This window comes from Scophthalmus maximus, chromosome 9 (assembly GCF_022379125.1).
Source record: "Scophthalmus maximus strain ysfricsl-2021 chromosome 9, ASM2237912v1, whole genome shotgun sequence".
Taxonomy (NCBI): Eukaryota; Metazoa; Chordata; class Actinopteri; order Pleuronectiformes; family Scophthalmidae; genus Scophthalmus; species Scophthalmus maximus.
This window is the reverse complement of record NC_061523.1, coordinates 16,640,101-16,662,909: the sequence shown is the minus strand read 5'-3', so window position 1 is coordinate 16,662,909 and position 22,809 is coordinate 16,640,101. Positions and strand designations below refer to the sequence as shown.

The 22,809-nt window shown below is 43.5% G+C and overlaps 1 long non-coding RNA gene across 1 annotated transcript; it reads left to right on the top strand.

The window, feature by feature from the left end:
* The first annotated feature begins 2,489 nt into the window (after nt 1-2,489).
* LOC124850522 lies at nt 2,490-11,047 on the top strand. The gene is made up of 4 exons (XR_007031458.1): nt 2,490-2,760; nt 2,918-3,052; nt 4,919-4,987; nt 10,987-11,047. It is a non-coding gene; the product is annotated as an uncharacterized LOC124850522 (long non-coding RNA).
* Nucleotides 11,048-22,809: the final 11,762 nt, after the last annotated feature.

Genomic DNA, 22,809 nt, shown 5'->3' with positions numbered 1-22,809 from the left:
CTGCTCGTTGCTGTAAGCTGAGGAACCGAGGGAGCCGCGTGTCTGTCAACATTACTCAGCCACATTTAGCCCAGCCCCGCCTTGGTTTCTCTTTGAACTCTGGCATTTCAAGGACCCGAACGGAGAGGGGAAGCATTGGAAAACATATGACGGGTGTACGGGGAAGATAACCTGGTGATTTGTGGAGGGGGAGCAGCCCCCAGGAAGTCTTGTAACATCCGTGCTTTGGCGATGGCGAGCACATTTAGCACAAGGACAAGGTTAGGAGACATCGGTTTGTCTCAAGCCAGACTCCTGACAGGTTCCGGCAGGAGGTGGTGGATGGAGGTGCAGTGCCCTGATAAGGAGTGGCTCATTTCAGATTCAACATGACAGCCATGATTGGATTCAGACGTTAGAAAGTAAATATAGGAGAAGGACTGTAAATCCCACATTGCAAGAAATCTCTCTCTCTCTCTCTCTCTCTCTCTCTCTCTCTCTCTCTCTCTGAGTGTGTGTGTGCACATGTGTGTTTAAAAAATGAACTGTGTGCTAAGATTGCCCCTGTTTCATTTCGCCTGCCTTTGAAAGAGAGCAGCTGAGGTTGATAGATGTAGAATTACTTTTGGTTTGTAGTTTTTTCTCTCTCTCTCTTGAACACAGTCTAAGGCTGTGACCAAAATGACTCCCTATTTTCTAGCAAAGAATACAGGTATATACGGTAAAAACAAACTGTGATAGCAATGAAATTGTGCTTTCTGTAATAGTGGCGATATATATACACCTAAATAGAAAAACTTTGTGAACCCCTTAACCTCGAGTTTTAATGCACTAACCCTTTACATTTTGTTACAGAGCACTGTTCTTCACTGTCTTGTCTTTGACTGATGTCCAATTCTGGCACCTTTTTAAGAGAATATTAACTGTAAACAAAAATGGTGGCTGAAAAACCAACAGCCTTCTCCTTTTTGTTATGGTGACAAAAGCAGGATTTTGAAAAGTTTAAATTACCCCTTTGACGACACACCTGTCAGCAGTGACACAGAATGACATTGACCATCAAGTGTTGAATATCTCGATTTACTGCTCCCTATGAAGTTAACAATGAAATGTGAGTTAAGTCGGAAGCAGTGAATGAGGGATTGTGGACACAATCCTAGATTTTACTCCTGGATGATATAATTGCTGTTAACATGAATATATTCCAAACAAATTCATCACAAGGTATCTACAGCATGTGTGTGTGTGTGTGTGTGCGTGTGTGTGTGTGTGGTGGGAGATGTTTACTGACATCTGATCAAATCCAAACCAAAATAGGCGTCTTCCTTTTTTGGTCAAATCATAAGAGAAAGATGTGCGGACATTTTCCTCTTCTCTGCTTCTAGTTCGACAGCTTCCTTGGCAATTAGATCATATTATTTTACATCCCTCTCTCTGCCCTTGTCTGGTGAGGAGGAGGCTGTCTCTGGCCCGGATTAATCCAACACTAGTGCAACAACACTTCCTACATCTTGTTCTGTCATTTTATTACATTCTGTGGAGGAGGACGATGACTGATTTTCAGCATCTAATTCCTGGAATCAGGACAACGTCTTCACACTTGCTTGTTTTCCCTCTCCGGGGCTGAGGAGACTGTCTGTGTCCTGCATAAATCACGCCCTGGTTCTTATTAATGCCGTGACCATGATAATAAATTAAGATGGTCTGCTAGTATATAGCAAACACAAACAGCGGTCACATGCAAGGGAGCTCTTGACCATTTCCAACGAAAACTAATACCAGCAATAAGTTATTAACTGCCATGTTTCTCCTGCATATGTGGGAAATGTGGCTATCAGCCACCGTGGACTGGTGCTAAATCCAAGTGTGAAAAAACAAGTGGAGTACAAATGGTTCGACCGTGGCACTTGAATCCTGCTCTACAAGTGGTGAATATTTGCTGTTTGTAGCTAATGACCCAGGTGTTAATGTCAAGTGTCATGTCATATTTTTTTTAATAGTTTGCAGTAGGTGCAACTATTCAAACAATTTTTGGGGGGCATCCTATGCTTTCTGCATTGGCACTGACTACATTGAACCTAATTCATTAGGTGTGGAAGCTTTAAATATCATAGTGATATTATCATTATTATAAAGCTATTATGGCCAATGTGTTGCCAAACACACATTTCACCTGTTTAACAACAATATTCACTCTTTTTTTTTGGTCTCCACCAAAGTCCTGAGAACATTTTCAAATTGTTTTTGTCTGCCTGCTGTTTGGTACAGGGCGGGTAATGTTCAGTCATTTTAAAAGAGTAGTTTTTGCTGAAAACACCTCGTCTGCTTCAATAATGTAGGTCGATGATAGTGGCATTTGCAGGCTGGAAAACCAAATCAATAGGCCGAAAGGGGCTAAAATGCTCTTCAGAGCCAATAAACAACATCGGATGATATCACCAAAACCTTGAATTTTATTCAAAACCAGCTGCTTTTATCTCTAATAACGACATTTTAAAAATTCTTTGCAATTTCTGCACATAGTAACCTGGTTTACGGTTAAGGAAAGATTGTACCTATGGAAAATAAAATAGGGTAAGGCAAAGAAATAACAGACTGTATGAACATCCGACCAGCACCATGACCTTGACAACCTTTCTTCTGACCTTGCAGATTTAGGTCAAAGATCCTTCCCCGTGAGCACTGAACCTTGGCAATGGACATAATTCATAAGGTGCAGAATCTGTCTGATACTAAAATAATTCCTAAGGAAACTGGGTTGAGCTGATGGAAACCGCAGAGGTAAATACTGTAAATATGAGTAATATTGATTTGCACTTGTTAGCTGAAAGCATCACAGGAGGCACAATTGTGTTTCTACTTTACTGATTTCTGTTCACAATCAGGAGCTAAGTAGATTCATGAAGTGCTTTCCTGTTTTGTTTTGGATTTTTTGCAGGCGACAACTTAATCCTCGTAAGACAGAAGCTGTGTTTTTCCTGCTGCCAACGCCCTTGGACATGCCTGGTAAATAGCCATGGTGAATCTATGCTTCTTACTGTAACGCCTTGGCCTGTTACTCCAGAGGAACATAGTGAGTTCAGCGTGGTTGATTATTTATCTCATCATTTCACTGGTTTATGTTCTGTTCTTTCCTTACCCCATCTGTTCCAGATTTAGGAAAATAAGATGCATTCAGTTTTAACCCCAACCGCTCGGGTCGATGCAGCCTTGAGATAGTGTCACATGCTGTAACCCATCAGCCGGAGCCAGATAACAGTCTACCAGAGTCAACAGAAAGCCCATTACAGCAGCTTGCTCGGTGATAATAAGACCAGATAGGGGGTCTTAAAGACAGGAGTTCTCCTCCTGTTCCTGAGTGCGATCATCAGGCTGCCGTGTGACGCTGACCTGCAGGGTAATAGACCTGGATGACCTCTCAAGGATGATTGTGGGACGACCTCACACAAGGCCCGTGATCTTTCCTAAAAAATGAAATCCTTGTCACGGATTTAAACACTGCACCCTTATATGGGAGCTTCATAAAAAAACCAATTAAATCGAATGGCTCTTACAGTATAGGAATGAATACTGCTGACACGAGGGGCTTATCTGTGTCAAGGTTTGTGTTGCACGCTGTTAGAACTCACCTTAAAGGTGCATGTCAAGGACGACAAAGAAAAGGAGAACTTAAAGTGTTCCTTGTGATGGTTAATGAAGAGATGTAGGCGGCGTGAGCTGATACTGGAACTGTGCCTGAGGGCAACATCTTCCAGAGGCTGAGAAGGCGAGGGGGGGGGGAGACGTTCACCACGTTGTGCAGAAGAGAACACATTGTTTATGTGAAACTCATTAAATGAGAGTTAAAAGAAGAGGTGACAAAACGGGATTCACTCGATACATTCAGCAAGCCGGGCAACTTTAATAAACATCTGCCGCACAGTTAAATTGTTTTTCAATTGCTGTGTATCAGGGGCGCTGTTATTGTGGTTGGAAACAGATTTAACGGTCATATTTACTGGCCAAGGTATTAGAGACGGGTGGTTGCAATAACACATGGTGTCATTATAATTATTCATGAGGCGCTGTAAGGTTTTTTTGGTTGTGTCTCAGAAGTGGAAAAAAATATGTATCTATAGTTTCCTGTGGCTACTGTGCCCCCTCAGCTACTTGGTACCCAGACAGGGTTCATTACCAGAGAAGATGTCCTGAGAGTAATCTCAACACTTAACCCTCCGGAGAGCCCCAGTCGCTACACACTCAAGGGCAAAAACTTCATGTCTGACTGAATTCGTGGCCGGCGTGTGATGTCCTCACATTTGGAAACTGAAAATGTTCAAAGTTCAGGCACTGTATCGCAGCAGAGCCGCGGCCCGGGTCACCAAATTCCCAGGGGCGTGTGGGATGGAGGCGCCAACCGAAGCAGTGCGACTGCACACGTTAAATGTTTCTCGCTGTATAGCTGCTATGTTCACAATCACAAAACCCAGAACAAAGCCGTGTTCCTTCGGAGTTCACGATTGGCAGTTTAAGTCCCCTGCTCAGAGGATCTTTGCCCAGAGATTGAGGTATAATTATGAAATATAACACTGTCTCCTAAAATCAAGAGCAATTAGCTCCAAGTCATGAAAACAGATCACTTGTTTCAGACATGAATAATGTGATGATTGCGTTGCACCACTGCCCATTGAAGATGTAACAATTGCTCTAATTAGAAGGAAATGTACCTGTTCGTGTGAGATTGTTTTTTGTCGTGGCTGAATTACAAGTTAAGCTGAAAAAGACAAAAAGAAAAGCTTCTGTCATAGAAAATCTGGCATTAAAGCAAAAGAGGATCACCGACTCGCAGGAGGTGGGCTGCCTCAACGCTCTTACCAACAGCTTCCACGCACGTCTTCTCATATAATCCTTTTCATTCTGACGATACTTTTTTCTCTGACACCGTGTTTTTGCATTGTAGGACACTGAGCTACCCGACGCTCCCGTCACTGCGTCACAGCCGTCTGCTGGCGATCCTGCAGCTCTATGTGTAAGTCACAACACCGACACTCGTGATTGTGATTCACACTGCAGCTATTTATGCCGAAGTGTGTGCACCATGCTGCCATTATTCATCTGCCTCTGTACCCCGAGGGCGAGCCCCCCCCCCCGCCGCTCTGCTTATATGGCTTCAGCAGCTTCAAGAAACTCTGAGACTGTCTTGACTTTACCTTTGGCTGACTTTACGCCATGCTCGAGTATGAATAATAGAGTGTCAGCGATGGGGCAAGCAAGGACACGGAAAATAGAAGGGGCATGCTCAGAGACGGTCACTCTGTTTCCTGCCACGTCCGCCGGGCACCGAGCTGTTAGACCGGTGTGGTGTTACTTCTGGTTTACAAAAAAAAAAAGAAAAAGCAAGATGGAGCTCAAGGCTTCAATAAACGGGAATGCACAAACCAGTGGGTGACGTCGCTCCGCTGTGGAAGAACTTCGCTGGCCTTCACCAACTCAGATAAACATTTCTTCATGGTCCTTGCTTTGTGTATGGGAGTGTTGTCATGTTGAAACAGGGTCTTTGCAGCACATATGTAATACAGCAAATATGTAATACACTATAGTTATTGAACTGTATTGAATTGAGCTGAACATTCGCTTCGGAAAAACAATTATTTGCAAGCCACCAGCTTAGAGACGATCCCGCACCGCTGGCTCTATTAAGGTCTGCTTAGCAGCACATAAAGCCACAGCCCTAAGTGACAACAGTGTTATCTCCACAACCAAGTTACAGTGGGAAAAAAAAAACAACAACAACAAAACAATAGACCTGATATTCAATTTGAAGTTATTATTTATTCCAGTCCTGGTCCTGTCAAGCACCACAGCTATGTTCCGTTTATTAAGTGGAGAAGATTGAGTTTCACTGTGCTCTGGGGCCCAGCTGCTGCGTAATGGTAACGATATTTCCTATTCCAAACAGGGATCTGCTTTGGGATCGCTGACGTACTTTTGAAATGAGCGAGAGTGACAGCGAGTCCTCCCAGCATTTCACTTCACATTCCACACACCTTTGCTTAATAGGAAGTGTTGGACCGAGACCGCTGCCATGTTCCCAGGATCTCTTGTTGGATGTGCTCTGCACCTCTCTGTCTCTAACTCTCTGTCCCAGAATATAAGACATCCAGCCTCTTCGTCTGTCATGCTCTTTATCACTGATTCCTCATTCCCCCATTTCCACTTCCAGAAATAGTGGACCATTTCTCCCCTCCTGCCTCATCATGAATTCTTCCTGTCTTTTTTTCTTTTCATTCTCTCTTGGATCAATCCCTCTTTTCATCCTCTGCACGGGGTTCCACCGGCTGCAGCCAACAGTTATTTTCATCATGAATTAATGTGACGATTAGTGTCACATTTTTAACTATATTTCAACTATCTAGTGCCTAATGTTTTTGTTTGTTAGTCTGAACATCAGTCCCAAACGCTGGAAAAAATTCCCTGAGCTTTCACATACGTGACCATGTTTGTGTGGGGCAGTCTATTTTAGTTTAGTGGTTTTTGTAAAAAATAATTACATTATGGGCTATGTTTGAATGTACAAACACTTAATGCAACCACCTCATTTACCTCGAATGTTTTGAATTTTCTCTCCTGCCTCGTCTTTTTTGCTTTTTTATCCACTGGAATAATCGCATTTCTATTAATTTAGTTCTATTCTCGGGGAATTAACTGCGTGTGTCCAGGATTGCCTGTGTGACTGTAGGTGCGAGTAGGTTGCGCGTTCTGATTACTTCTCCCCCTGACCGACAACCAGATTTTAAATTTAATTCAATTAAATCAAACCAACCCAAAAGCTATTTCATGCCTCTGAAACATTACGGAGACTTTTCTGTATGAGTGCACGCTCGTTCCCAATGGCAGAATGCTTCATTATCTGGCCAGCATGCATGTGACGGAGGGGGGTTAACACTGTGGATGATGAATTGCGCTGTGCGGTTGAAGTGAACTCCAGTGTGCTGTCCTATTTAAATTGACAAGCTGCTGCATGCAGCTATACGACTAAACTCTCGCACCCCTATCCCGGTAGGGTGAAGCTGGCAGGGGGATACGTGAGAATTGCTCGGGGCGACGAGGGCCCTCTGGAGAGAGAGGCGGTTTGACAACTCCATGGAAGCCTGGACACACTGGATCCCTTTTGAAATGTTGTTGTTTGAGGCGGCTAAACACTCGGGGGTCACTGGGTGGCCGCGGGGGAAGTGAGGAGGAAACAGCGAGAGAAAGTTAGCATTCAGTAACACTTCACGTTGGTGTCAGTGCTGTACCGTATATCTGTGAAAGAGTGACAGAGCTGCACTTAAGGTCTTACCGTCCTCCTATCTGACTCTCTGTCTCGCTGTCTGTCCGTATTAATATCGGCCAAGGACATTATATGTGACTCACACGCCTTCCTGACGCAAATGATTGTGTGGACTCCAGAGAAAATCTCAATTAACTTTTTGAAACGTGCCTAAAATAATGGCAGTGCTTCCCACTTTCTGCTCAAGGTTGATCTCCAGTATCATCGTCAAATGTCAAATATGTCAGATTTTTAAGCCCTTTGTTACACTGTACAACTTTGCGTGTCCCATTTCAGTACTTCACTACTTAGTTTTATTTTAAACTACATAAATACTGGAAAAGGCAAAGCAAGTGGAAGCAAACCCAAACCAAATTGGAGCTTCAGTTGCTGAATGAACAAAATAATCCTACATAATTAATGAATGTGTTTACATTTCGTCTGGAACAGAAGTAGACATCCATCCAGGAAAAAAATAACCCGAACTGTCATGTCTAAGGTTTTAAAAAATGTCAATTAAGAAGCTTTTTGGGGAAAAATGCACCGTACAAGGCTTGTAGCTTGAAGACACTGAGACTTTCTGATTCAGACCAAAACCAAAGAAGTTTGTTTTACCCACAAACAGGAGTTTGAAACAAAATTATGATGCTGGCAAATGTTTTATCTTAGGCGAGCTAAATATAGTGAAGCAGATGATGAATAATTATTATGAAATTGACTGGCCATTTGAAAAACCGCCACAATGACCATCCAAATTATTCTCTCTTATGGAATTCATGTACTTGGTCGATACGAGTCATCTTGGTGTCTATATTTATGCTTTATGGAATGCTGGATTCATTTATTCAACCTTCAATAACCTTTTCTTCAGGTTAATGTTTATTTATTTAAAAGGGACAATGTACATTAAAATAACATGCTGGTTAATGTACCAGATGTAGACATGCAGGCAAGTTTTTGTCTGCAGTCCCTGACAGGACTGTGTCGCTCTGTAAAATAAATATTGTATAGGCAGCGAGGACCAAAGGAATATCATCACAAATATTGAATAATATTCACTTTAGCCTGTTGAAACTATGGAAATCACATTCAGCAATGAAGAGACAACTCAAATCGACCGCATACATGCAAAGTACGTGGTAGGGTCATCTTGAAAAACATGGCTTCCATCTTGGAATTTCAAATGGCCAGTCTGGAGGATTTGTCAAGAGTCATCGTGCCAGATGTGGTGCTTGTTTCGCATTTTTAACGATTCCTCGACAAAACTGCTGTTATCTGCCCCACTAACAGTAGAGATACGTGTCCAAGGTTAAGCACCAGGAATATGCGATGGCGATTAGCTCCATGTTTTTCTATTTATGCTGGGCCGCTGTTGGTCTGAACACATGCCATTGTCTCTCTGTATATTCATGGGTTATTTGCCACAACTTTGGAAGAAATGGCTGCTTATAGGATCACTTGATAGTAGAGTACTGCGGGGATAAGAAAGGCAAACAAACAAACTAAAAACCTTACAGTCCCTGGACGAGGGTCTTATCAGTAGATTTTGTATTTTGCTTTGTTTGTTTTAGTTTTATGTCACTATCTAGGGTTTTCATACTTACAGCACAGTAACATCATGCTTTAATTTGTTTACATTCTCAGCAGCAGAGTATACAAATCGTTGCTTTGTTCAAAAAGGGGATAAAGATAAATATATTTTTCAATCGCCTATCTTGAATATCATGCTCAGGATTAACCCCCTCCTTGACATTTGAAAACCTGACTTGCTTCGGGGGCTTTTTATTGCTATGCGTTTCCATCATCTTATCATGGAAGATACAAAAAAAAAACAGGCTTCAGAATTAAAACACAGGCTGTTTCCTGTCACCAGCACAAAGCTCAGTGATTGCTTGTGGTTTTATGGTCTAATTCAGTAAAGTGGACATTTGTTCTTTGGGGGTATGTTATGGCCTTTACTGTCGTTATGGCTTATGTTCTCATTTGCCTTTCAATCCAAGTCACATGCTCGTGTTAACTAACATTGGTTTTTGTTATCCACACTTTTGTTCAGTGCGTTGGCAGACTTTGAAGATGCTCGCTGCATCATACCTAGATATCTGTGTGTACCTGCTGTCTGTGAAGTCTAGCTCTTCAGAGACATTTCACATTTGATCCGCTTCTATTTACTGAAGCCTCGTAGTTCATAACAGGCTCACATTTGAGACAAACATTGATGAAAGAGCTCACTGTGTTTTTCTGTTTTTCACCTTGTCTGGCCTTATTCGCGGGCACGTGCGGAATATCTGCATTTAACATTTTTGTTCCACTCCGTGTCTTTTCTCACCCTCCATCCATCGCTTTTGCTCCCCCGCTGTTTCCTCCCTCTGGGTGGTCCAGCTTTAACTAAATGAATATCTATAGCAACCTTTGATCATATTAATGTCCGCACATTATTACAGCTCTTTATTCGCTGTGAACAAGAAGATTTAATTTGTTGAGATTGGGAGTCTGAAATAGCAGTTGCGCTGTGCTTTTGCTGTCTGGTTTGGAAATGAAAACCGTCTCTCACTTTGTCTGCTGCAGTCATTGGTGATGTAACGTTTCATTTAGATTTCATTTTGACACCGGCGCAGGATGTCGCTTGAAAATTTTGCATATTGAGTCCATTTAAATAAATGAAATATTCTGTTGTTCACGCAACTGTAAATAAACGTGCAAACACAGCGTCTACAGCTCAGCCATCAGAGCCGCACACTGTTACAGGCACTGAGGAGGAATACAATAAGTAATAAGCAGTCTTGTATTTGCTCATATAAAACTATAATGTGAATTATGAATGGCACTTGCTACTCTGAAAATAGTTCAGCTCATTCCCTGTCTGTGGGCTGCTTGCTGCCAGCTTGGCATTAAACTTTTATATCAGTTTTCAACTGTTAGGGAATGTCCCCCCCCCCCCCCCCGCCAACCTCTGCACTGCACCCCCCACTAGATTTATTGGAAATGTAACAGAGCTCCAAGCCAAGCTGTTTCGTGATCTTCCATCTTCTTATTTTTTAAAAAGCCATTGTTTGCTATAGCCTGTCTGTGCTCCATCTCTCCTGCAAACCGCCCGGATGGGCCGTATCAAAAGCGCATTAATGCGGCTATCGCTGTTGGTTAATGGTCAGGATTACATGCTTGGAATCAGAGAAAGTGCGCCGACATTGCTGTCACTCCCAATCCGGGATGGAGTTGGTTCGCGGGGCACTATTGTGACCAGAGAGGCAAATGAAATCTCCGGGAGGAAAGGGGACACTCATTGGCATTCCTCCTGCATCGCCCCGCTCCCTGTTTCTTCCCAGCGGCCAGCGGCCCTATATTCCAGGAGGGTGCTGTCTGTTGATAATAAACAGCCCAACAATCGGGCCAGAGTCACAGAGGTTTGCTGTTAGATTCTGACCACCCTGCTCGGGCCATTTGAAAGGTGGGGCAAAAACCTTTTTACTTTATGCTCAATGTCACCATGTTCCAAAAATCCCCTGCTGTTAACGCTTTGCTCCAAAAGTCTGAATGTCATTGGTCTTGTCGGAAAGGGAGGGCCGAGGAGGGATTGGGTTTTTGGCATTTAGCCCAGCGCCAATATAGGATTAAACTCCTAAAGACAGCTGTTAAATGGCGGGGCCTTTTTCTGCCTCTTATCAAATCTCCTTCAGTCCACCAGGGAAGATTCACTGACCCTGTTCCCTCTATTGTAGGTCCCCCCACAGTCTGAGGACAACGCTGCCGCTGCCGCTGCCAATACTCCGCGTCCTGCCCCCACCACCCCTCCTCCACCAGCGCACGGCAGCCACAGAAGCGTTGGCTCGATTCCAGGGGGGCGCTGATCCTGCAGCCACGTCAATCACGTCTTCACCGCTGGGTAACTATCGAGCTCCTCCACGGACAACTCCTGCCTTTGAATGCTTTTTGGTACGAGGCACACAGACGTTTGAGGCGATCTCGTTTTTCGCAAGAGTTTGTTGTGCTTGTTGGTGACTTCTGGGGTCACTCATGTGTACATACTGTATTTTCAAGTAAAAGAAACATTTTCTTCAGCCATGCATGTAGTAGTTCTCTCACACACACACACACACACACACACACTCACACACACACACACACACACACACACAAACAGAGGCACCAGAGGGCTCAGGAGGAATCTCCAGGGGTTTGATCCAGAGCTGCTGTGTCTTTGTCCTTTTTCCTTTTCTTTTCATGAACCGGTTGCCTCGCTCGACTCTGGCTCCAGGTGTCATATACTCTGACTATGTCAAACTCAGCAGCTGCTTTTCAAATTACAGTTTCACTGAGGTGGAGAAGGGGAGAAGAGGAACCAGCAGTGTGTGTGAAATCTCTCAGAGGCAGCTCTGCAGTCAAACAAGCCCGTTACACTTACTGATGACCCGATGGACATTGTGTATCTCAGGACTAATGTTCCCAAAGCTGAATCAATCTGCAGTGTGAGAGGAGTTGCCCGTATGTAACCCACAGATAATTACCACTCAGCTCTACAGTTCAACTATGTGCAGCCCTCTGTTTTGGTTTCACAGCCTCGAATGTGACCCTTGGTTCACGCTCACAGCTACGTTTCCACTAACAGGCAGCTGTTGAAGAAGAACAACAGAAATTCATTAGCATTCGTTTATCCCGTGTGAGCATTTTGCTCCACGTCTCCTCGATTTGCAATAGGCAACTATGGCCCGGGTAGGTAGAGTGGCTCGTCCACTTACCAGAAGGTCTCGTGGTTCTCCTGATACTGCAGTGTGTGAATAGTGTGTGGTAGAAAAAGCGCGGTGAAAAAAAGCCCTGTGTGAATGTGTGTGAATGAGTAAATGTGTAAAAGCGCTTTGAGTGGTGGAACAGTGCTATATGAACGCCAATGTTGTGTTTACTGCTTGTTCAGCCGGACCAAAAAGGAGCTTACTGCTGCTTTAAATGAATGTCCAGTGTTGTGTATGTCGGACCACTAGGTCAGTAGATCAGAGTCCTAATGACCCCTTTATATTTATACTGGCCTGGCAGCACCAACAACAAATAGGTTAACCTTTTTTTTGGTCCATAATTCAACAATTTAATCATTATAGCAGTGATACAGTACACTATAAGACATTGGATACATATTTCCGTCATCAACACACATTTAATTAAACAGTACCTTATTGTAGGGATGACATTATTACTATGATGATTGTTTATTTGTATTATTGTTGTCGGCCCTTGCCTGATGCAAACAGCAGCTTTAATAGTGAGTCAATCCACAAATTTGGCAAAGATGGGAACAATAAATCAAATGCACCCTTCCACAAACTTTGTGTGATTAGGAAGTAGCTAACAACTCCGTCATCAGATGCCATGTCACGGCTCATGGGCGTCAGAGTGCGCGTTTACACCGTTGTCTCTGTTGTTTGAAAAAAGAAAAGAAAAGAATCATTATTATGAAACATCATGACTTATTTTGTCTCTACATTGCAGAATTGTGCAAGAAACAACTGCCTGTTTAAAAAAAAAAAAGCTAGCTACAGTAAAAGTGGAAATGTCACTGTGCATTGAGCAGCTGAAACAAAACTCTGTGCCGTGCAGAAACACACCGTTCTTGAAGAAAAGCGACCATCTTTCCGCGTGCAGAGCCAGTGACCTCTTAATCGGCTTGCATTTAACCCTGCAAAACATTTTTACGGGCCCCAGGCCGTCGAGCCATCAGGCCATCAGTTATGTGGGACCCTGTACTGTATGTTTGGATGAAATTAGTGTCAAACCTATGCTTGTGCATCCTAGACAATTTTAGAGCACGGTCCAATGGACACTGAAATGTCCCACTGACCCCAATATCCTTATTCCTTAGCTCATTTCAGTGGATGTCAAGAAACTAGACTTCAATTTCCATGTAGTGTCTCAATGTAATTTCTTCCTCTCTTTTTTTCTAGCGTTCTTTCTCCTTCTCCATGCCACATTCCATTGTCCATTTGTCTCTGCCGGCTTCCCATTTCCAGAAAGCCCTTAAATGACCTGACTGAAATGATGTCCCTGTGGGGTTCATTTAGTCTGTTTAGGCTCTAATGATTGCGACGAAAACGCAAAGCATGACATCCTTTTGTTTTCCTCCCCTGCTCTCGCCTCCAGCTTCTGCTGCGGTGCATTTCATCATCAGGTCCGCCTACACTTAGCTTTTGCCGCTGGCCCCATCGTTCGAGGCTCCTCCGAGTTAAATGAATGCGTCTTGGGTTTCCGCCGAGTTGTCATTTAGGTGTGTTTGACCATCTGGAGCAAATTCAATCACTGTCTACCCACAAGTAATATCCTCCGCCTGCCCTTATCTCTGACTCCAAATTACTGAGCTTCAGCCCCGGTCTGCACATCGGAGTGCCACAGAAGGAAGCGAGGGAAAAAGGAGGGAGCTCAGAGAAGGTCATGAAAGGTAAAAGAAAAAGTCAGGCGCTTGTGTGTACATATACAATGAGGTTACTGTGCTTGTGAGGATGTGAGTCCAGCCCAATGCCTTTGGTTTGCCGTTGGAGATTAGTGCTGTGCAGTGCTCACTCAGTCATCCAACTGTTGGGGCACGAGGGAACGTGACCTCGCTTCAACTGCTGCGCACGATCTGGTTCCTGAGTTTTTCGGCCTGTTAAAATGTTGCTGGTCTCAGTCATTCGAGTAAGGTTCACGATACCTTCTCAGCAAGGGAGAGTTTCCGTTTCTCCTTTTTTTCTCTTCTCTTATCAGTGGGCCGCTGCATTGTAGCCAGGGCCGATGATTGACAGTCTATAAATGTAATTCGTGCCCCTTGTTATTTTTGAAACAAACCATTGCAGCGACTGCACTATGGGTTTATCTGTTCAACTGCTGAAATTAGAACTCTCCTCATGCCGCTGCAGTCCCGTGTCACAGAACATCCCCAGCCAAGTGTGTACGACAATGAGCCGATGTGGCAGCACCCACACCACTGTATTCCTATGCTAATCAACAGCAAAGTAGCATGACCAGCAAACATCAACATGCTTCCCAGTGGTTTATCCCTTCCAAAGCTCCCAGCCTTTAATTCCTCTGTCTGTGCTCATTCCCACGTATTACCATATAACCTTAACGTATTTTGTCCTCTTTATATCATAATCCGTGTGTTAATAAAGTATAAAGCCGATCATTACTTAGTGCATCTGAAACTGGCTAAATATATCAACATCACATAAGTGCTTTAGGTTTATAAAACTCCCATGTGACCATATAGGGACCTCTGCAGAGCTCAGTGTTAACATCACCATCCTGGCTGATGGCTCTCCCCTAATCTACGTTCAAGGCAGCTAAGCCTGCTCACCCACCCTGAACGTCCCGGAGTGTGTCACGGTGTCAAAGGCTTTATCCGCACTACTACGTTTCCGTTTTAAGACTAAATCGGTCTGTCCACACAGGCGTTTTAGCTCCAAATCAGTATTCCTCCCCATCCATACTAAACACATCTTAAAAAAAGGAAAGAAAATATAAAGTAAATCACGTGACTATAGTTGTAGAAAATACTTTCTAGATTTCTTTTTTCGTGGTGGAACTAATACTTAGGGTTAAGTGTTTACACCGTTTCATCGCTTCTGGGAGCATCGTGTTCCACATCCCATGTTCTTCCTCCTCTCTCCTTCCGTCATTGATTCTCTAACCCGTCTCCATCTACTCATCTACTCCAGTTTCATCTTCTCATCTCTTCTTACGTTTCTATCCTCTGCCTAACTCCTGCCTTGTTGTGCTGTGCATTGTGTGCTGCAACGACGCTGCCATGCATGTGTGTTGTCCTCCAGAGGACCGACTCTTGGCGTGGTGCAGCGGGGCCTGAGGATGAGCAAATGTGGCACTCCCCTATCATCCTCTCCCTCTTCTCACTTGTCTCCCTTTTCGCTGTCACATCTCCCTCTCCTCCTCTTCACTCCTTTTTTTCCCATTTCACTTAGCATGTATCTCTCCCTCACTCTCTTTGCCTGTCACCTCCGAGAATGATGGGCGATGCTCAGGGAATGGGGGTGGTGCAGGAAGAGATACAGAGATACAGCTTTTTGACAGAGCCAGCTTTTTTTCTCCATTTGTTCTTCTGATGTGTGTGAATGTGCCTGTGTGTAAATGGGTAAATGGGTGGTGGTTTGTATTTACGCCGGTGTGGGAATATGTGGGAGGTAAAAGGATGTGTTGTTTATGTTTGCTGCATCTCAATGTTCCCATATGAGGAAACAAGAATTTATGTGTTCTCATGGTTTGAGTGATGAGGTGTGGGTCAGTGGTGTGGGGGGGATCGTGTTTTGCATATGTTATCCTGAATATGTGATGAAACCCTGAGGTGAAAAAAGGCAACAACACTGCAGGAAACACAACGCTTCAGATATCACGACACTTTGGAAAACGGAAAAATGAATAACCTCTGGAAGAAATGCTTTTCTTTTGTGATTATATTGTCTCAATTGTTTTTTTTAAATGTTTTGTCTTTCATTTTTTTGAGTGTATTTTTTTAAATATTTCGTTGTTGTTATTTTCCGGTTGTGTTGTAAAATGTTGTTGTGTTTAACACAGTGACTACATGGTGTGCTATTAATATACGTATATGTATCTCTGTTTGGTGCACACTCACACAAGTTAACCCGCTTGCACTTGCGTGAAAATTAAGTCCACGTCGGCAGGCAGCCATTCAGATAAGATTAACAGGACCTGACGTCTCCTTCGTCGGAGACAGATGCTTGCTCCAGTTCCCTCCGAACATTCCCCCATCCAAATTACATTTCATTTCAGTCTGACGATGCCCCCCCCCCACACACACACCTTACCCTGCCCGCCCAAAGCAAGACCTGTTCTCAACATTAATTTGATTTCTGATACTGTTATAACAGGCTGTGTGATTAGGAGAACATGGGTCAGATTAAAGGCTTGTTTTATGCCATATTGAAGCCAATTAGCTCCGAGTACACACTTTCACCTCAGTAGACAGATGACCATAAACGCTGATATTATGTATGCAGGCCATCTCGCTGGTACAGCAGATTTAGTTTCAGTTAAAGCCTTAGGGAAAGACAGCTGTTTTTGGCATTCTGTGAGCACAATGTTAACAAAAGTCTGTAATGAATGTCCCTGACAATCACAAGCTGCTTTGTCAGTTTACTCCTAAATAACAATATTATGACTTCAGCCTTGCTTGAAGTAACGCCTATGATTTGATTTGAAAAATGGATTCTATTACTTCACACGAGACCCACAGCATATACATGATTGAGTGAAGATAATTACACAAATAGTAAATCAATGTCTATTTGCATTGGCAGTTTACAAAAAAATGCTTAATGTTCTGTGAAAGTGAAAGAAAAGAGATTAATGCAAAAATGCAGAACATGGAGCCATAATGTGGGTTGATGAGTAACACTTAAATAGATGTGGACATAATTTATACATGCGCACGGTAGATGTCACATGGATGTCACCAAGGGGCCACAGTGAGGAAATGTAATTATCATTTTTGCATAAGAACTCTTATTGTGTGAGGGAAGCATATTGAAAAAAAGGACTAACATCAGTGTTTTAAAGCAGCTGGAGAAGGAACAATTGGCTTGCAAGGGCAACTGCGAGGGTTCAAATCTTAGGTTGATGATGAAAAGTAACTGAGTAAATGTAGTCAATTACTGTTCTTGTGCCATGTGGTGATGTTCAAGTGAGAAAACTGTTCAGCAGTCTTAGTAATTCTGATGTGAAAAAAGAGGAACAGGAAAAATGTTTCCAACCTACTGTCAACTTTGGTTTATTTTTACCATGACCACAATTGACCACAATCCTAAACCAGATATAATAATAATAATAATAATAATAATAATAATAATAATAATAATAATAATGTATATTTGATAACAAAAGTTTTGTCTTTTCCTTTTTTAAAGTCGTGTTCATGCCTAAACCTGAGCAAACCTTGAGAAATAACATGGTCACGCCATGAAAATAATATATTTCAGTCAGGACCACTATAGTTAATTTGAATTAATTTCAACATTTGCGATAACTTACATTTGGCGTTATGGCTCTGTTCTGTGACCTCCCTACCGTTCCATGTGCACACGTGGAAAGCCTGAGGTAGGGAGAACACACCTCCCTACCCCTTCCATGAGGTCTCCTGGAATGTGAGGCAGGGTGGGCAGTGGCTAAAGACCCCCAGCTTAGAACAGAGCATCATCAATGACGACAAATGACACGGATTAGGTCAGATTCAGCATGAAAAGGAGGTGCGGGGTGGAGGCGGGTTGCGAAGTGGCTTGCAGCAACAGCAGGAAGTGTAGGCCGGCTAAAAGCGTCTTAAATAGAGCGTGCGATATGAGCTTTGCCAATTGAATGCATAGAAGAGGATCGGTTGAGCCATCTGATGTGGGCTGGCCTAGAAATCTCTGGTGTCAACTGATTTACTCGATCGCTCGACTTCGTTGCCTGCCTGAATGTTCGTTGCCTGTGAACGTGCAGCTACAAGCTGTGAATTTTGTCTTTTACTTGACTTGTTGACTGAAAAAATTAGAGGAAAAAGACAAATACAGGTTGTCAGCACTGTTTTGTCACTTTAATGCCACTCTCATGAACCATTAGTGGGGCTATGAAACTGGGGCTCAGGCGGAGCAGTCATTGATCTGTTGTTTATGTCGGTGTTTATGCCTTTATATGTGCACCTATAAAAGACAAATGTTTTTGTTCAAACCTCTCAGGTTATATTGTGGGTGTTGGTGTGCAAGGTTGCACATGTGCGTATTCACTTTCACACTAATCCTGGAGCACATTAATTGTGAGGGTGAGGGGCATAGGGTCTTTTCATTGGGATCCTTTGGTCCTAATACCAGCGCTGACTTTCCCTTCATTAGAAAGAAGTTAATCCCTGCTTATAGTGGCGGAGGTAGACACTAAGAGCGCCCTGCAGAAGTCAACACATTGATTACTCCGTAACCTCTGTTGGAGAAGGGCATTTGTATGAGGTGATGCGGACAAGTCTGCTGTTTTACGCTGCAGTTTAACAATGAGGGAGATGTTTTTGCATTTCAGAGGTGTAGCTCTTATACACACCACCGGTCAAAAGTTTAAAACCCCCCCTCATTTTTCCAGCTTTTATTGAAATGCAAGTAGTGAATGGGTAAGTGATAAACTGCCCAAGGTAAAAGAAGAAAAACAACAACGATGGAAATAACTGAAGCCTTGAAAGTTGACACAAACAATTCCTACAGGAACCCTAACTTTGTTTTTTAATGACTTACACTTGCAACAAAATGTGTTGCCACACCCCCTGATGCATTATTGTGACAATGGTGGACCACAGGAAACAGCAGAAAAGAAACAAGGGAAGATGAACTGGTTGGTCACAGTTTCATCCTACAGCAACATCATGACCCCAAAAACATTAGATGGAATATCCCAGGAATGCCTGCAGGGAACTGAATTTCATCTGGCCAAAAATGTTGCACGTCACTGTAGCCTCACATAATACGTTTGTGGCCATGAATCAAGAATTTATACACTTATCATGACAATATTTCACACAAATGTCAAATACTATCAAACGATCATGTGGTGACATTTTATATCCAAAGAGTCAAAGGTTAACATAATGTTCTCCAATAACACTTTTATAAGCAAAAGAAGAAGACTGGAAAGTAGAGATTGAGACATAAATGTTCACTGACGTTATAAATCAGTCATTTTCTCATAGAATTCAATAGAAAACTGACCTCTTGCAGTTGCCCTCCGCTGGTCATTCCAGAGAATACAGGCTTCAGCCACTTCCGCTTTGGCTGTACTTTTTGGTCCCGGTGGCAACGTTCATTTTTATATACAGTTACAACTGGAAAAATTTGGGTGTTCAAAATCTTTTTACTGCTAGAGTATTTGTTTAACTTCATTCTTTGTTCATTTATTCATTTCCATGAGGCCAGACAGACAGATAACCACACACCATGCTCACATTCATATGGTTCCTGTGGGTTAACAGAGCCTCTACACTGAACCCATAAACCAGAGAAAGCTTATATTTAGGTTAAAACAAATATCATGAACAATTTGAACATTGAGTGATTCTCCATAAACTCAGAGGTTTAAAAGGATGACTAACTTTGACAGAACTTTTAGTTTTACGTTTCCTGGTCTTCATGTGGCAACTCAAAACTCTCAATCATTTTGATCAGCTACATGAGTGGGGAATGGGAATTGGGTTTGTTCTCTATCGGTTTACTTTATCTGTTTACATGGTGAAGCAGGTCACACAATCTCTCTTTCAGCACATTAACAAACAGGAACTAATGGAATTCAGCCAATATGCCAATATAAAAACTAAAATAAAATCTAATTCTATTAGTTTCAGCACTTTAAGCAGTACATGTGATGTTTATCTCTGTGTAACCTTGTAAAACTCTAAGGTGTAATAACATGGATAAATGCCTTTTACTATTCCCACAATTAGTCAGAGGATTTGTTGTCTTATGTAACGGAGAATATGATTTTTTTTAGTGTTGTCTGAGTCACAGGGCTTGGCAGGGGGGGAAAAGATAATAAACAATATCTGAATGCACAAATGAGATGTCCAGGAAGCAAAACAACTGAACTCTGAAGAAATACACGCATTTCCTCATCACTAATTAATTTATTTCAGATTTTCTCCTCAAACAGACAGAATACAGTATTTATATATATGTGTGTATATATATATATATATATATATATATATATATATATATATATATATATATCTGTCAGCACCAGCTCCTCAGCCATTCATTACTGGCATGATTTCCACAGAGATTGTCCACTGCTGAGTTTATCATTTCAGTTGCAAAGTTCTGTTGGCAGCTCTCGGTCCAACACTCTGTGAGGCATTGAGTGGGTGATTTGAGTGGTATCCTGCTGCGGAGAAATGCCTGTGATGTGGCAGACGCTACCTGCATCGTCAGTGAGGGAGACAGAGCAATAAATAACACCACATTTGGTGAGAGACAGCTCACCTTGACTCCCTCTAATGTCTGATTAAACGGAGAATGCAGGCAGCAGAACGGCTGTGAAGGGTCACATGTAAATGTCAGTTGCGGCAATATCAGGTAAATAGCCTTGCAGATGTCTCTTCTCTTTGTCAGCAGAAAGATGTACCGCTAGAATTTACTCGTCGACATGAAGGATGACAGGACACATCCGAGCGGCAGAGTGGAAGTGTGCAGGCCCGGCTCACGGGCTCTGCTGCTTGGAGAAGTTCTGTGGTCGCATGTGTGACGGCAGCAGGAGTTATGTGGCTCAGTGAAATTGAACAAACAAGTTAATACAATCCCCTGGCTATCTGTTACCCAGGAGTGTGCTCAGGCTGACAGGCGTGAGCTGATACGTGTGGCCTGGGGGGTTATTTGTGTGGCCGACGTCTTAGACCCTCAAGAACACAGAGCCACCAATGAGGCAAGTCCCCAGGTTCATTACTTTATGTTTGGATTAACTGGCGAATGGATTTCTGATCTGGGTCTGATTGCGCCCCTGAACAGAGTTGGACAACGAGTTGCCATGTCACGGTGGGGTCGGATGAGCAGACGGCGTGGGCGTCGGTGATTGAGAGCGCTGTCACAGCACCTGCGGTCACAGCCTCTGACAAACTCCTCTGGGGGCATGAATAATGTGCACAGTGGGCCTGAGTGATGGCTGGTGTAACAATGCCAGGCAGAATAGCGTGACCAGAGACCCCAGTGACGGCCAACATCTTAACCAGCCTGCCAGCCAACACAGACACATACTTACCAGGAGAGAGATGTATTTAGCTTGCAGTCTGCTCCTGCATAGTCTCTCGAGTGCTGCTTTCAGAGTGAAACTGTTTTGCTTTCCTTTAGCATCTGAAATTTTCATGATGGTTTAGAAACATAGCCACGCTGCTCAGATGAATGGGATCGTACAGTTGTTACATTTGATGAAGTGGAACCCAAAAGCAGACGCCTGGGTCACGGCAGATATGGCAAAAAAAAAAAAGAAAGAAAAAAATGTTGGTCAGCGCAGGTAAGCAAAGCTTGAGAATAAAGGCAGAATAAGCACAACATCGGGGATGAAAGTGAGACGAGCAGCTACAAGCATTCAGGATATATCACTGTGGTAATTAACAGACAAAAGAAAAACTGTCAACTGGGAGACCGAAGGCCGTGATACAGGAAACTCGAAACAAAACCGTATTGTACCAAATGTAGTCTACACCACATCTAAAGGCAAAGGTGCGTTTATGGCCACACTGGAGGCGGGATGAAAAGCTTTCAGTCAAATCTTCCAGAGATCTGCTCTATTCTCACATGGGCTCACTACCTCAGACAACGTTTTACCAGGGGGTTGAGAGGAAAGGTTCCGGAAAATCTCTGGTGCAACATTTGCACTTTTGCGCAGATTTGTGCTCTCACATACAGCACCTCCGGGAAAGTTTCCGGACTTCATTGGTTGTCTGAAAGCAGCCATGCAAAAAAAAAAAAGGGACAAAACCACAGAGGCCGCGAGGAGAGAGGTGGCAGAGGGGTGATGGGACGCCGGTTTGTTTCATGCTGAGCCTCATAGCTCTCAGAACAATGGTGTGAGGTTGAACACAGTCGGTTAAGTTTGAAACCTGCTGTGGTGTCGGAGACGGGATGCGTGGAGCACTGGTGGCAGTGACCTGCAGCTCGAGACATGCTGGCAATCTTCCTGTGAACAGTGCAAGGTTTGGGCGACTTCAGAAATAGTTCCTGTCTCTCTCAGCGCAATGAGGTTGCCACATTTTGCCGATGAAACTCTGTTATGTGTCCTTCTTTGCTTAATTTTTTCTTTCTCTTTTTCCTCTATCCCCTTGTTATCTCTGTCACTCTCCTCCTCCTCCTCCTCCTTCATTCGTCATCTTTAAAAGACTTCGTCTAAGTGAGTCGTTTTCCTGGAAATGTTGATTTTTTTCTTCACAGAATGTGCGTTCCAGCGGGGCTTGCCCTCGCCGAATACTGCTAAGCTCTTTCCCGCTCGGTTCCTCGTCTCTCATTGACTATTTTGCTGTTGTTTTCCCTCTCCCCTTTCTCATTGATTTTCCCCGTGTCCCTCTTCGCCACACTTTTCCCTGTCACTCATTGTCTCTGTGCAATTGTGTCCCCCCCCCCCCCCCCCCCCCCCCCCCTCTGTGTAGCAAACAAGTTACGCTGGAGTCAGGTCGTTTGCGACAACCGGAGGCTAATGGGAATGAAAAGGATACGAGAGACATGAGAGACGTATGAAAACACCACCGTCCCCCTTCGCGTCTTCCGTCTTCTCTGGAACCGGGTAAAAGATCAGTCGGTAACTGGGGAGAAGAAAAAAGGAAGCGGTGCAGATAGCTGGAAAAAGAGGTGTCTTTTTTCTGGGCCGCTGATGGGGAACTGCATGGCAGCAGTGTGCTCTTCAAAGCCTCTTCTCCCTCAGTGCCTTCTCACTCGCTTGCTCGCATGTTTTGTCTCTTGGGAGAGCGTCTATATCAGCTGGCTGCAGGCATGGGGCTGTTGTAGCTTCACACTTGTGATCCTTTCAATACAGGCCAACAAAGCTCACCACAACCA